Source organism: Ranitomeya variabilis, chromosome 5, assembly GCF_051348905.1.
Source record: "Ranitomeya variabilis isolate aRanVar5 chromosome 5, aRanVar5.hap1, whole genome shotgun sequence".
Taxonomy (NCBI): Eukaryota; Metazoa; Chordata; class Amphibia; order Anura; family Dendrobatidae; genus Ranitomeya; species Ranitomeya variabilis.
The window spans coordinates 489,983,619-490,001,556 of NC_135236.1; positions in this window are offsets into that span (position 1 = coordinate 489,983,619).

Below are 17,938 nucleotides of genomic sequence, written 5' to 3' on the forward strand. Positions count from 1 at the left end.
ATATTGCCGCATACATTTTTCCCCTGAGTGGGCGGAGCCACTCGCGGCCGACCCGCCGAGGCCACGCCCCCTCCGCTGGACACAGCACCAGCGGGCGGGGCCGCAGCCGCACAGGCCACGCCCCCACCGCTGGCCGCGATCACAGCGGGGGGTCCCGCGACCACCGAGGCTGTGCCCCCCCGCCGGCCGCAACCACAGCGGCGGGTGGGACAGCAGCCGAGGAGGGCACACCCCCCCGCATGCCACAACCACAGCGGGCCGGGCAACACTCGGGGAGGCCACGCCCCCCTCACGGGCCCCAGACACGTGCATGGAGGGGACAACTGGGGCAGCAGCTGGGGAAGCCACGCCTCCCGACTCCACCATCTTTAACCCCGGCACTGCCGGCACCGCACTCCATATCACTGCCCGAATCCGAGACACCACCACCAGGCATGGTGCCCCGATCCGGGCAGACCTTCCTCTCCCCGCTCCCTCGCTGTGGACCCACAACAGGGCCCGAGCCGGGGTGGGTAGCGGGTTCCGCACAACGGGACAGGGGGGCCCCAGGAAGAGGGGCGTAGACAAACTTCTCCACCACCGATGCCTTTGCCTTCTTACGCTTTTTCCCCCTCCCGGTTGCCTCATCCTCGCAGACCTCATCCCCAAACAGCTCGCCAAACCGTGCTGGGGACTCGATCTGCCGCACTTGCTGCAGGATGAGGCAGCCCCCCTGACTGCTGGTACCACCACTATCCTCCCCCTCGCTCCCGCTTTCCTCCGAACTACTGGAGTCCGACGGGAGGGCCACTTGCTCAGGGGCTATCCCGCTATACGATGCCTGGGATTCGCTCTTGCTCACCAGGTCTTCAGGTGGATATGGCGCAGATGGACCGCCATCTTCCTCCTCTTCCTCCACCTGGTAGGGGTCTCCTGACCCCTCAGGAGACCCACCGGTCATGGCCCTAAACCGGTCGTCGTTCCTCAACTTCTCTTCGAAGGGGCCGCTCCCCGCCAGGATCTGTGCCCTCCGGTCTTCAAGGGACATTATGGACCCCTTCAGCCTCTCCACCGTGGCGGAGACCTCAGCTCTTCTTGAGGCAGGGAGCCGGCAGTTTGCAGTTGCCCTGGCTCCCTTCAACTCCTCCCGGAGTAGCCTCAGCTTCTTGGCGGCCTCCCCGTATTCGTAGAGGTGCGTGTGTATCCGGGAGCCGTAGTTGGTGATCGGCTCCCCTGCCACCTTAGAGCCCCATATCAGGGGGCCCACCGCCACACCTCTACTGGCCGCCTCTCCTCCAGGAGGAGGAACCGCCACGGTCTCGGCCTTAGGGGCCCCGGTCTTCTGGGGCCTGCGGCCCCCCGAGTTCTTACCATTTTTTGCCATGATCCTGGGACTGGCTGAATGACACACGGGGCCTCTGGTGGTATGCAAGGCCTCCCACCCCCAGCCAGCTTGCACCGGGGGGTGGGAGCCAGGGGCTCAGCCCCGAAGCTCAGTCCCAGGAACAGTCTCTGCTTCCTGGGAAGGGGCAGGCAAAGAGTCCCAGGTGAAAAATCTCCCTTCCCAGGAGCTCCTTCCACACAGCAGCAGCCAACACCCAGACCCAGAGTGACTCCGCCTCACCAAATCGGACCCAGAGTGACCCGGCCCACCAAATCGGACCCAGAGTGGCCTCAACCCTGAGGGGCTACAACTACCAAACCAGCGCCTGAGGGGCACCCAAGTGTGAAAGTCTTGCAGGGGCAGCCCGGGCACCATTCCAAAGCACTATCTGTAGTTCCTTCAGGAAATACCCATCTAGTTTAATTTTGAACAATTCCGTAAGCAAAATAGTGGAGTACCTGGTATATGGAGAATTTGTGATTTTGGCATTCTTAACGCTTCCCTTGGTAAGTTTCACATACTAGTGCCATTTTTTACTAGCCTCATTTGAAGTTTTTCAATATGTGTATCACTAAATTCCTGTGACACTTGAAGTCTCACACACAAATCTGAGTATAAAGAGGGCCATATACACTGCACGCTTACAAGTAACTTTGGCAGTCTTAAGATTACAGAAATGGGTTTCTGGTTTTCTTTACCTCCTTCCCCTTTCCTTCTATTCAGGCCCAAACATTTTTGCAACAACTTTCGCAGTGCAGCAAAAGACAATAATACATACATGTAAAGCTCCTGCCGACTCTGCTTGTATCTAAATATTCTGTCCAGTTTGAAGGGAGTCGCCACAAAATGACTGTTGAAACCCAGCACAGGTGTTTGGTGCACCCATGGCACTGCTGAGCAGTTCAGGAACCTTCTCACCTATTTGTTTTGCATCGATCACCTCTGCCAATTCCTTGATTAACAGTTCTGGCTTTAGATGTTCCTGATGAGGTTGGACATAGATGGAAACCAATTAGGAGGTGAGGTGCACTGAATGGTTTAGTGATGCAAAGGGTAAATTTAACGCCTGTGCTTGGTTTGCAGTTATTTAGTGCTGACTGACTCCTTTTTAAAGAGAATCTGTCAGTAACATTTTGTCTAAAGCAAGTGGGAGTTCTGTAGGATAAGGCACTTGTGGACTTCTTGATGGCAACAATTGAGACAATCTCTGTAAATGAATAAAAGTCACATTTCAGAGCAAAGAACACTGATGCTGACAAAATGGATATCCTTGGAAAGGTTTGGCACTGCCCTATCCTGCAGCACAACTGCTTGCCTAAGGCAAATGTTACGGGAAGATTTATTTTAAGCTGAGACTAACATACTTGTCCTCTACAAACTGCTAAACTAGCTATAGAGCTTTCAGTGTTTCCAGCAAGTTCTATTTCTGGTGGGATCTGCTGAAATCTAATGTCCTTAGGCACTGGCAGACTTAATTGGGCATTTGTTCTGAGATTATGACTTGGACATCCCAAGATACCAAAGTTTATGCTGGGTTTCTAGTTATTTTGGCTGATTTTAATTGTGGGTCAAGATAGAATCATCAGATATGAAGTGGACAATGAAGATGGATTAGAATAAAACTAAAAATAAACATATATAAAATGGAACACATTGCCTAAATCAAGTCTGGGCACTCGTTCATTTATGGTGATCAAAATCAATATTCTAATGTTTTGGAATATGTGGTGTGCTGTTATTTATAGTGCCTCTTGGACCCCAGTCTACATGCATTTACCCTGAGAGATGGGTTTCTTTAGATGAGGGCTAACTTACATAGTTTAAAATCAGAACTTCCATAAATTAATAGGTTTTTAAAAGGCTTGTCTATGGATTGGCAATTGAATGTGTTTTGGGGGTGTTTTTTTGTCAAGCAGGACCCATAACCCTTAAGGCCCCGTCTCACATAGCGATTTACCAACGATCACGACCAGCGATACGACCTGGCCGTGATCGTTGGTAAGTCGCTGTGTGGTCGCTGGGGAGCTGTCACACAGACCGCTCTCCCCAGCGACCAACGATCAGGGGAACGACTTCGGCATCGTTGAAACTGTCTTCAACGATGCCGAAGTCCCCCTGCAGCACCCGGGTAACCAGGGTAAACATCGGGTTACTAAGCGCAGGGCCGCGCTTAGTAACCCGATGTTTACCCTGGTTACCAAAAAAACAAACAGTACATACTCGCCTTTCGGTGTCCAGGTCCCTTGCCGTCTGCTTCCTGCTCTGACAGTGCCGCCGTACACTGAGAGCAGAGCGCAGCAGTGACGTCAGCGGTGCTGCGCTCTGCTCTCACTGTACGGCCGCACTCAGTCAGAGCAGGAAGCAGACGGCGAGGGACCTGGACACCGAAAGGCGAGTATGTACTGTTTGTTTTTTTTGGTAACCAGGGTAAACATCGGGTTACTAAGCGCGGCCCTGCGCTTAGTAACCCGATGTTTACCCTGGTTACCAGTGAAGACATCGCTGGATCGGTGTCACACACACCGATTCAGCGATGTCAGCGGGACCTCAACGACCGAAAAAAGGTCCAGGCCATTCCGACACGACCAGCGATCTCGCAGCAGGGGCCTGATCGCTGGTACGTGTCACACATAGCGAGATCGCTACTGAGGTCGCTGTTGCGTCACAAAACTTGTGACTCAGCAGCGATCTCGCTAGCGATCTCGCTATGTGAGACGGGGCCTTTAGTGACTCATCAGTCAGATGTTACGTACTGGACAATGCTTGGCAAGAATGTTTACTTTCTAAAGTGCCTAGAATTTGCTATTTTCTTATGTATTGTAATGGCTGAATGAAATAAAAGTTGCGTACTTTTTTCGCCTGATCTTCCGGACTGGTTTGATCACAGAAGAGAACATGTGCGTATATGATCAAAAACATACATTTTCTAAGCAGTGATGGTCAATGGCTTAGATGTAGGGAGACAACTCTTATAATAGAGCTAGAGGCAAGGACTTTAAAAGTCAAAAGTAAACGTTTGTTTCTGTAAACCTACCAAGAAATGGGTCTGTATGGGTGTTTTCACATATTTAGGATTTGCTTATGGCAAATCTGAAGTGACATAGAAGTACAAGATCCGTGGCAGAAATCCAAAGCTGACCCTTCGATTTCTGTGCCAGTGGATTCAGTCCCATATTAACTGAATAAGTCTAGTCTATGGATATTTTTTGTTGTTGTTTCCTGGAACATGAGAATATGCTATTCATGATATACAGGATGTTTGTGGATTTTGGAGCAGAATCCTGAATATGTGAGTGTGCCCTACCTGTATCGCTATCTAATAAGTAATGACGCCACAACTCCATATCCGATTTTATTTAATTTTTTTTTATTCAGTGATTATCTGATTGTCAGTATGTGTAATAAAATTGTCATCAAAGCTTATTTTAAAGTGATTCTTTCGATTAGGTAGGATGTCTTGAGCATATTCCTTTTGCTGAATGTAATGTAAGTTGCACAAATGACCTATTAGACAAGTGTAATGTTGCGTGTATGTATAATGTGTATAATATGGTGTTCCCTGTGATAAGTGTATACTCTAATGCAACAATCTACTTTGTTGTAAATTGTATTTTTATTTTTAATCTTTATAAATTGTTGTATTATATTGTTAAACGCCATTTCTTGTGTCATCTCTCCAGCCGTGCGGATTACATTTTTATTGTATTTAAAATGTTTTGTTTTTTTCTGTAATATTAATGTTTGCATTGATGTTTGGAATATAGAAAAGTGCACTTTAATAAATATGGATTGGGTAAAAAAATGTTTGACTAGTAAATGAGAATTATAGAGGGGTAATGCAATTCCTTATTTTTAACTCCTGCAAGAGGAAATCAATGTGTCCTCTGTTCTGAGTCACAGTTAGTCATAGGACGCGGTGGGGTGAGAGAGATTCTTTTGCTTCCTGGTATAAAACTGTAGGAAATGCATGTAGTGAAAGTTTCCATCTTGGTTCAGATCAAATGCTTGGCACATGATGTCGAATTCAATTGGACCAACATTGATTTGTAAGGACAGGAACATGGAACAGATTTCTGAGAAGGAGACTTGGCCTGTGCCTCTTGGATCTCTACTCTTCAAAATTGCCTTGATATCTTTCCAGCACTTTATAATATCTCTTGTGATTCTGGTTTGGACAGTTTCCACCGAACTCTCTCTTTTGACTCCTGCAAATGGATAAAGATAGAATTACAAGTGAAATACAAGTAAACACTATGGCTCGCCTCTTTTGGACACTAAAGTCCCAGCATTAAAGGGAATCAAATGATTTAACCACCATTGCAAATTAGGTTTACTAGCATAAAATGACAAAATTTCTTCTGTTTGCAATAAACCACTTAAGCTATTTAAATTGTTCTTAACATGACTAATATAACAATTGGTTCCTCTAAATTCAGCTCAAAATGCCACTTTTATGGACTACTGTAGAGGTTAGTTGAGCACCTCTGGCTGATATGACCTGCTGCGATGTGATGCATAGAGAGACACCAGCTTTTGGCGCAGTTTCCAAGGAATCCCTTTTTCCATTCCTAATCAGTAATGTCTTCCAGTTCACTATTTTTAGTGTTTCGGACCACTCTTGTGACAAACGAAGATTTCACTCCCTTGTACAAAGACATTGAGTTGGGCTACGAATTCTCAGGACTGCTGCCACAAGCTGGTGTCAGGCTATGCATCATCATACGTCATAACAGCCAAAGGTTGCTTTTATGCCGTTGAGCAAAGGTGCAATTCTCACTTCATCAGCTGGCAGCATCTCTGGTATTTTTACTAGACCTCAGGACATTGCAGGATCTGGTAAACCTTAGAGGCTTGAAGGATACTGGCTACCTAAATGAAGTCTGCACTGGTGCGGCTGCTACAGAGAACTGGGCTAGACGCCAGTGTAGAGCGAATCTATTTGTACAACTCTACTGCTCCATTGAAGGGAACCTGTCACCAGTTTTGTCCTGTCATCTAAAACTATGACCTTAATCACTGCCTGTGCTGCAGCCCATCAATAGGTTATATAACCCCAACATCCCCTGCATACCCCAAAAAACCTTTTTGGCTGTGTCCACAATTCGTACTTGTGCAGCATCAAACCCGCAGCGTCCAGATGTTACAGCATAGTGGATGGGATTTCAAGGAAACTCATGCCAACTATGCGTCCACAGACGCCCGCAGTTCATCCATGGAGACTAAGGCTATGTGCACACGTAAGAAATGTGGTGCAGAATTTTCTGCACTAAATCTGCATCTCCTGGCAGAATCTGCAGGTGCGTTTTTTTTTTATGCGGTTTTTGTGCGTTTGTAGTGCGTTTTTTATGCAGATTTTATTTCTATAATGGAGGGGTGCAGAAACGCTGCAGAACTGCACAAAAGTGACATGCACTTCTTTGAAATCTGCAGCGTTCGCGCAGATTTTTCTGCACCATGTGCACAGCTTTTTTTTTCACATTGATTTACATTGTACTGTAAATCACAGTGCAGTTCTGCAGCGTTTCTACTGCAGAAAAATCTGCTGTACATCTGCACCAATTCTGCACTAAATCTGCATCGTGTGCACATACCCTAACATGCGTCTCATCTCTCCAGACAGCAGCATGTCAATTTCTCTTGCGGAGTCATTGGTCTCTGCAAGAGAAATTACATCAATAGAATGTATCGAAAGCAGTAAATCCAGACGGTTCTGTGAACACATGCAGATTTACCTGTGTTTAATAGACTGCATTGCTTTAATGCAGCGAATATGCGCTGTGTCCACAGTGCTGCTAGTTCCGGATCACTATATTATAATATATAGTGTGTGTATACACTGCTCAAAAAAATAAAGGGAGCACTTAAACAACAGAATATAACTCCAAGTAAATCAAACTTCTGTGAAATCAAACCGTCCACTTAGGAAGCAACACTGATTGACAATCAATTTCACATGCTGTTGTGCAAATGGAATAGACAACAGATGGAAATGATTGGCAATTATCAAGACACCCTCAATAAAGGAGTAGTTCTACTGGTTGGGAGCACAGACCACATCTCAGTACCAATGATTTCTGGCTGATGTTTTGGTCACTTTTGAATGTTGGTTGAGCTTTTACACTCGTGGTAGCATGAGACTGACTCTACAACCCACACAAGTGGCTCAGGTAGTGCAGCTCATCCAGGATGGCACATCAATGCAAGCTGTGGCAAGAAGGTTTGCCTGTAAGAGCTGTGTCTGGAGGCGCTACCAGGAGACGTGGATGGGGTCGTAGGAGGGCAACAACCCAGCAGCAGGATCACTACCTCCACCTTTGTGCAAGGAGGAACAGGAGGAGCACTGCCAGAGCCCTGCAAAATGGCCATATATGTGCATGTGTCTGCACAAATAATTAGAAACCGACTCCATGAGGATGGTCTGAGTGCCCGACATCCACAGATGGGGGTTGTGGTCACAGCCCAACACTGTGCAGGATGCTTGGCATTTGCCACAGAACACCAGGATTGACAAATTTGCCACTGGCGCCCTGTGCTCTTCACAGATGAAAGTAGGTTCACACTGAGCACATGTGACAGAGTCTGGAGATGCCGTGGAGCGTGATCTGCCAGCAACATCCTTCAGCATGACCAGTTTGGCAGTGGGTCAGTAATGGTGTGGGGTGGCATTTCTTTGGAGGGCTTCACAGCCCTCCATGTGCTCACCAGAGGTAGCCTGACTGCCATTAGGTACCAAGATGAGATCCTCAGACCCCTTGTGAGACCATATGCTGGTGCGGTTGGCCCTGGGTTCCTCCTAATCAGGGCCGTATTTAGTTTCTGCTGCCCTAGGCACTTTTAACGCTGCCTCCCCCTTAGTGTCATACTCACCAATCGGCAGTGACTTTGGCAAGAATCGCTGATGTGAAAGTCGCCTTTTGCAGCAGATCCGGCAGTTTTTCTGCATGTGCTGCGTAACGGATCATTTACAGCAACACTGCGTTCGGCCTCATTCATTCCCTATGGGATTTGCGGCACTTGCCATGATCTGGCAAATGCGGTACCATACCTCCCAACTTTTCCCAATTTTAGGCCACGCCTCTGACCACACCCATTTCACAACTAGTCACACCCATATCCACGTCCTAACCACAGCCATTTAGCACTGCTGATCATACTGTTTTATATACAATAATTATAAACAAAAAAATATGGCCACAGTGCTCCATACTGTATAACGGCCACACATGATGCTCCATCCTGTATAATGGCCACACATGATGCTCAATACTGTATAATGGCCACAAATGATGCTCCATACTGTATAATAACCATTGGCCACACGTGATGCTCCATACTGTATAACGGCCACACATGATGCTCCATATTGTATAATGGCCACACATGATGCTCCATACTGTATAATGGCCATTGGCCACACATGATGCTCCATACTGTATAACGGCCACACATGATGCTCAATACTGTATAATGGCCACACATGATGCTCCATCCTGTATAACGGCCACACATGATGCTCAATACTGTATAATGGCCACACGTGATGCTCCATACTGTATAACGGCCACACATGATGCTCCATCCTGTATAACGGCCACACATGATGCTCAATGCTGTATAATGGCCACACATGATGCTCCATACTGTATAATGGCCATTGGCCACACATGATGCTCCATACTGTATAACGGCCACACATGATGCTCAATACTGTATAATGGCCACACATGATGCTCAATACTGTATAATGGCCACACATGATGCTCAATACTGTATAATGGCTGTCATGAATCCCCAATGGCTAGGGATAGCACAGGATAAGCAAAGTATAATAAATATCAGACGAGCTCTAGGGTGATGGAACCTGGGCTGACCGCTGCCCTACGCCTGACAAACGCAACTAGAGATAGCCAGGGAGCGTGCCTACGTTGGTTCTAGACGCCACGCACCAGCCTAAGAGCTAACTAGTACTGCAAAGAAAACAAAGACCTCACTTGCCTCCAGAGGAATTAACCCCAAAGATATAGTTGCCCCCCACATGTATTGACGGTGAAATGAGAGGAAGGCACATACATAGAGATGATGTATATAGCTTTAGCAAATAGAGGCCCGCTGAAAACTAGAAAGCAGAATGACACAAAAGGGGACTGAGTGGTCAGCAAAAAACCCTAATCAAAAAAACCATCCTGAGATTACAAGAACCCATGTGCCAACTCATGGCACATGGGGAGAACCTCAGTCCACTAGAGCAACCAGCTAACAAAGAGACATTCTAAGCAAGCTGGACAAAAAACCAAACAACTGAAAATCAGCACTTAGCTTATCCTGAAAGATCTGGGAGCAGGTAGGCAGGAACCAAACAGAGCACATCTGAACACATTGATAGCCGGCAAGGGAAATGATAGAGAGGCCAGGTAAAATAGGAAACACCCAGCCTCTGATGGACAGATGGAAACCAAAGGCCGCAACCCACCAAAGTCACCCAGTACCAGCAGTAACCACCAGAGGGAGCCCACAAACAGAATCCACAACAGTACCCCCCCCTTGAGGAGGGGTCACCGAACCCTCACGAGAACCCCCAGGGCGATCAGGGTGAGCTCTATGGAAGGCGCGGACCAAATCAGTCGCATGAACATCGGAGGCGACCACCCAGGAATTGTCCTCCTGACCATAACCCTTCCACTTAACCAAATACTGGAGTTTGCGTCTGGAAACACGAGAATCCAAGATCTTTTCAACAACATACTCCAATTCTCCCTCCACCAGCACCGGAGCAGGAGGCTCGACCGAAGGAACAACAGGCACCTCATACCTCCGCAACAACGACCGATGGAACACATTATGAATAGCGAACGATGCTGGGAGATCCAAACGGAAAGATACAGGGTTAAGAATCTCCGAGATCCTATAAGGACCGATGAACCGAGGCTTGAACTTAGGAGAAGAGACCTTCATAGGGACAAAACGAGAAGACAACCACACCAAGTCCCCAACAAGAAGTCGGGGACCCACGCGGCGACGGCGATTAGCAAACTGCTGAGTCTTCTCCTGAGATAACTTCAAATTGTCCACCACCTGATTCCAAATGTGATGTAGCCTGTCCACCACCACGTCCACTCCAGGACAATCCGAAGACTCCACCTGACCAGAGGAAAAACGAGGATGAAACCCCGAATTACAAAAAAAAGGAGAGACCAACGTGGCCGAACTAGCCCGATTATTAAGACCAAATTCGGCCAGTGGCAAAAAAGCAACCCAGTCATCCTGATCAGCAGAAACAAAACACCTCAAATAAGTTTCCAAGGTCTGATTAGTTCGCTCCGTCTGGCCATTCGTCTGAGGATGGAATGCAGACGAGAAAGACAAATCAATGCCCATCTTGGCACAAAACGTCCGCCAAAATCTAGACACAAACTGGGATCCCCTGTCAGAAACGATATTCTCCGGAATCCCATGCAAACGAACCACGTTCTGAAAAAACAAAGGAACCAACTCAGAGGAGGAGGGCAACTTAGGCAAGGGCACCAAATGAACCATCTTAGAAAAGCGGTCACACACAACCCAGATAACGGACATTTTCTGTGAAACCGGAAGATCAGAAATAAAATCCATGGAAATGTGCGTCCAAGGCCTCTTCGGGATGGGCAAGGATAACAACAACCCACTAGCCCGTGAACAGCAAGGCTTAGCTCGAGCACACACTTCACAAGACTGCACAAAGGTACGCACATCCCTAGACAAGGAAGGCCACCAAAAAGACCTGGCCACCAAGTCTCTTGTACCAAATATTCCAGGATGACCAGCCAACACAGAAGAATGGACCTCGGAGATGACTCTACTGGTCCAATCATCCGGAACAAACAGTCTTTCTGGTGGACATTGATCCGGTTTATCCACCTGAAACTCCTGCAATGCGCGTCGCAAGTCTGGGGATACGGCGGACAATATTACTCCATCCCTAAGGATACCAGCAGGCCCAGTGTCTCCAGGAGAGTCAGGCACAAAACTCCTGGAAAGAGCATCTGCCTTCACATTCTTTGAACCTGGCAGGTATGAAACCACGAAATTGAAACGAGAAAAAAATAACGACCAACGAGCCTGTCTAGGATTCAAACGCCTGGCAGACTCAAGGTAAATGAGATTCTTGTGATCAGTCAAGACCACCACGCGATGTTTAGCACCCTCAAGCCAATGACGCCACTCCTCAAATGCCCACTTCATGGCCAAAAGCTCCCGATTACCCACATCATAATTGCGCTCGGCGGGCGAGAATTTTCTAGAGAAGAAAGCACATGGCTTCATCACCGAGCCATTAGAACTTCTCTGTGACAAAACCGCCAACTGGTGCACGGGTTTGCGCTCCCGTAAACGCCGATCAATCTGAATGGCCATAGCCATAGACTCATTCAGACCTGTAGGCGCAGGGAACCCCACCATAATATCCTTAATGGCCTCAGAAAGGCCATTTCTGAAGTTTGCAGCCAGGGCGCACTCATTCCACTGAGTAAGCACCGACCATTTCCGAAATTTCTGACAATATATTTCCGCTTCATCATGCCCCTGAGAGAGGGCCAATAAAGCCTTTTCAGCCTGAATCTCTAGGTTAGGTTCCTCATAGAGCAATCCCAATGCCAGAAAAAACGCATCCACACTGAGCAATGCAGGATCCCCTGGTGCCAATGCAAATGCCCAATTCTGAGGGTCGCCCCGTAGGAACGATATAACAATCTTGACCTGTTGAGCAGGGTCTCCAGAGGAGCGAGATTTCAAAGAGAGAAACAATTTACAATTGTTCCTGAAATTCAGGAAGGTAGATCTATCTCCAGAAAAAAACTCTGGAATAGGAATTCTAGGTTCAGACATGGGAGTGTGAACAACGAAATCCTGTATGTTTTGAACCTTTGCCGCGAGATTACTCAGGCTGGAAGCCAAACTCTGGACATCCATGATAAACAGCTAAGATCAGAGCCATTCAAGGGTTAAGAGGAGGTAAGAAGCAGCTAGACAGCAATTAAGGGCTAGGCAGCAAAACTCTGAAGGAAAAAAAAAAAAAAAATTTTCCTTGAACACTTCTTTTCCTCCTGCTTCAGCCCAAACAATTAACACTTTGTGGGCCGGCTATACTGTCATGAATCCCCAATGGCTAGGGATAGCACAGGATAAGCAAAGTATAATAAATATCAGACGAGCTCTAGGGTGATGGAACCTGGGCTGACCGCTGCCCTACGCCTGACAAACGCAACTAGAGATAGCCAGGGAGCGTGCCTACGTTGGTTCTAGACGCCACGCACCAGCCTAAGAGCTAACTAGTACTGCAGAGAAAACAAAGACCTCACTTGCCTCCAGAGGAATTAACCCCAAAGATATAGTTGCCCCCCACATGTATTGACGGTGAAATGAGAGGAAGGCACATACATAGAGATGATGTATATAGCTTTAGCAAATAGAGGCCCGCTGAAAACTAGAAAGCAGAATGACACAAAAGGGGACTGAGCGGTCAGCAAAAAACCCTAATCAAAAAAAACATCCTGAGATTACAAGAACCCATGTGCCAACTCATGGCACATGGGGAGAACCTCAGTCCACTAGAGCAACCAGCTAACAAAGAGACATTCTAAGCAAGCTGGACAAAAAACCAAACAACTGAAAATCAGCACTTAGCTTATCCTGAAAGATCTGGGAGCAGGTAGGCAGGAACCAAACAGAGCACATCTGAACACATTGATAGCCGGCAAGGGAAATGACAGAGAAGCCAGGTAAAATAGGAAACGCCCAGCCTCTGATGGACAGATGGAAACCAAAGGCCGCAACCCACCAAAGTCACCCAGTACCAGCAGTAACCACCAGAGGGAGCCCACAAACAGAATCCACAACAAATGGCCACACATGATGCTCAATACTGTATAATGGCCACACATGATGCTCCATACTGTATAATGGCCATTGGCCACACATGATGCTCCATCCTGTATAATGGCCACACATGATGCTCCATACTGTATAATGGCCATTGGCCACACATGATGCTCCATCCTGTATAATGGCCACACATGATGCTCCATACTGTATAATGGCCACACATGATGCTCAATACTGTATAACGGCCACACATGATGCTCAATACTGTATAACGGCCACACATGATGCTCCATACTGTATAATGGCCATTGGCCACACATGATGCTCCATACTGTATAATGGCCATTGGCCACACATGATCCATACTGTATAATGGCCACACATGATGCTCCATACTGTATAATGGCCACACATGATGCTCCATCCTGTATAACGGCCACACATGATGCTCAATACTGTATAATGGCCACACATGATGCTCCATACTGTATAATGGCCATTGGCCACACATGATGCTCCATCCTGTATAATGGCCACACATGATGCTCCATACTGTATAATGGCCACACATGATGCTCAATACTGTATAACGGCCACACATGATGCTCAATACTGTATAACGGCCACACATGATGCTCCATACTGTATAATGGCCATTGGCCACACATGATGCTCCATACTGTATAATGGCCATTGGCCACACATGATGCTCCATACTGTATAACGGCCACACATGATGCTCAATACTGTATAATGGCCACACATGATGCTCCATCCTGTATAACGGCCACACATGATGCTCAATACTGTATAACGGCCACACATGATGCTCCATACTGTATAATGGCCATTGGCCACACATGATGCTCCATACTGTATAATGGCCATTGGCCACACATGATGCTCCATACTGTATAACGGCCACACATGATGCTCAATACTGTATAATGGCCACACACGATGCTCCATCCTGTATAACGGCCACACATGATGCTCAATACTGTATAACGGCCACACATGATGCTCCATACTGTATAATGGCCATTGGCCACACATGATGCTCCATACTGTATAATGGCCATTGGCCACACATGATGCTCCATACTGTATAACGGCCACACATGATGCTCAATACTGTATAATGGCCACACATGATGCTCCATACTGTATAATGGCCATTGGCCACACATGATGCTCCATACTGTATAACGGCCACACATGATGCTCCATACTGTATAATGGCCATTGGCCACACATGATCCATACTGTATAATGGCCACACATGATGCTCCATACTGTATAATGGCCACACATGATGCTCCATCCTGTATAACGGCCACACATGATGCTCAATACTGTATAATGGCCACACATGATGCTCCATACTGTATAATGGCCATTGGCCACACATGATGCTCCATCCTGTATAATGGCCACACATGATGCTCCATACTGTATAATGGCCACACATGATGCTCAATACTGTATAACGGCCACACATGATGCTCAATACTGTATAACGGCCACACATGATGCTCCATACTGTATAATGGCCATTGGCCACACATGATGCTCCATACTGTATAATGGCCATTGGCCACACATGATGCTCCATACTGTATAACGGCCACACATGATGCTCAATACTGTATAATGGCCACACATGATGCTCCATACTGTATAATGGCCATTGGCCACACATGATGCTCCATACTGTATAATGGCCATTGGCCACACATGATGTTCCATACTGTATAACGGCCACACATGATGCTCCATACTGTATAATGGCCACACATGATGCTCCATCCTGTATAACGGCCACACATGATGCTCAATACTGTATAATGGCCACACATGATGCTCCATACTGTATAATAACCATTGGCCACACGTGATGCTCCATCCTGTATAACGGCCACACATGATGCTCCATCCTGTATAACGGCCACACATGATGCTCAATGCTGTATAATGGCCACACATGATGCTCCATACTGTATAATGGCCATTGGCCACACATGATGCTCCATACTGTATAACGGCCACTCATGATGCTCAATACTGTATAATGGCCACACATGATGCTCAATACTGTATAACGGCCACACATGATGCTCCATACTGTATAATGGCCACACATGATGCTCAATACTGTATAACGGCCACACATGATGCTCCATACTGTATAACGGCCACACATGATGCTCCATCCTGTATAACGGCCACACATGATGCTCAATGCTGTATAATGGCCACACATGATGCTCCATACTGTATAATGGCCATTGGCCACACATGATGCTCCATACTGTATAACGGCCACACATGATGCTCAATACTGTATAACGGCCACACATGATGCTCAATACTGTATAACGGCCACACATGATGCTCCATACTGTATAATGGCCATTGGCCACACATGATGCTCCATACTGTATAATGGCCATTGGCCACACATGATGCTCCATACTGTATAACGGCCACACATGATGCTCAATACTGTATAATGGCCACACATGATGCTCCATACTGTATAACGGCCACACATGATGCTCAATACTGTATAATGGCCACACATGATGCTCCATACTGTATAACGGCCACACATGATGCTCAATACTGTATAACGGCCACACATGATGCTCCATACTGTATAATGGCCATTGGCCACACATGATGCTCCATACTGTATAATGGCCATTGGCCACACATGATGCTCCATACTGTATAACGGCCACACATGATGCTCCATACTGTATAATGGCCATTGGCCACACATGATCCATACTGTATAATGGCCACACATGATGCTCCATACTGTATAATGGCCACACATGATGCTCCATCCTGTATAACGGCCACACATGATGCTCAATACTGTATAATGGCCACACATGATGCTCCATACTGTATAATGGCCATTGGCCACACATGATGCTCCATCCTGTATAATGGCCACACATGATGCTCCATACTGTATAATGGCCACACATGATGCTCAATACTGTATAACGGCCACACATGATGCTCAATACTGTATAACGGCCACACATGATGCTCCATACTGTATAATGGCCATTGGCCACACATGATGCTCCATACTGTATAATGGCCATTGGCCACACATGATGCTCCATACTGTATAACGGCCACACATGATGCTCAATACTGTATAATGGCCACACATGATGCTCCATACTGTATAATGGCCATTGGCCACACATGATGCTCCATACTGTATAACGGCCACACATGATGCTCCATACTGTATAATGGCCATTGGCCACACATGATGTTCCATACTGTATAACGGCCACACATGATGCTCCATACTGTATAATGGCCACACATGATGCTCCATCCTGTATAACGGCCACACATGATGCTCAATACTGTATAATGGCCACACATGATGCTCCATACTGTATAATGGCCATTGGCCACACATGATGCTCCATCCTGTATAATGGCCACACATGATGCTCCATACTGTATAATGGCCACACATGATGCTCCATACTGTATAATGGCCACACATGATGCTCAATACTGTATTACGGCCACACATGATGCTCAATACTGTATTACGGCCACACATGATGCTCCATACTGTATAATGGCCATTGGCCACACATGATGCTCCATACTGTATAACGGCCACACATGATGCTCCATACTGTATAATGGCCATTGGCCACACATGATGCTCCATACTGTATAACGGCCACACATGATGCTCAATACTGTATTATGGCCACACACAGTTCTCCATACTGTATAATGACCCCCCCTGTATGCATGGCTCATATTCTCCCCCCCTGTATGCATGGCTCATATTTCCCCCCCCCCCCGTATGCATGGCTCATATTCACCCCCTTGTATGCATGGCTTATATTCACCCCCTTGTATGCATGGCTCATATTCACCCCCCTGTATGCATGGCTCATATTCACCCCCCTCCTGTATGCATGGCACATATTCACCCCCCCTGTATGCATGACTCATATTCACCCCCCCTATATGCACGGCTCATATCCCCCTCCCTGTATGCATGACTCATATTCACCTCCCTATATGCATGGCTCATATCCCCCTCCTGTATGCATTACTCATATTCACCCCCCCTATATGCATGGCTCATATTCCCGCCATCCTGTATACATGGCACATATTCACCCCCCCCCCCCTGTATGCATGGCACATATTCCCCCCCCTGTATGCATTGCTCATAATCACCCCCCTCCTGTGTGCATGGCACATATTCACCCCCCCCCATATGCATGGCTCATATTCCCCCCTCCTGCATGCATGGCACATATTCACCCCCCTGTATGCATGGCTCATATTCACCCCCCCTGTATGCATGGTGTTGGCGCGGGGTTGGTCGGGAGGTGAGCCAGCTTTTAAAAAAAAAAACAACCAAACCTTGCTCAGGCGCCGCCCCCTGCAATGTCACCGCCCTAGGCACGTGCCCCCACGTGCCTAGTGGCAAATACGGCCCTGCTCCTAATGCAGATCAATGCCAGACCTCATGTGGCTGGTGTGTGTCCGCAGTTCCTGCAAGATGAATGCATTGAAGCTATGGACTGACCCGCCCATTCCCCAGACCTGAATCCGAATAAACACATCTGGGACATCATGTCTCGCTCCATCCACCAACGTCACGTTGCACCACAGAACTGTCCAGGAGTTGATGGATGCTTTAGTCCAGGT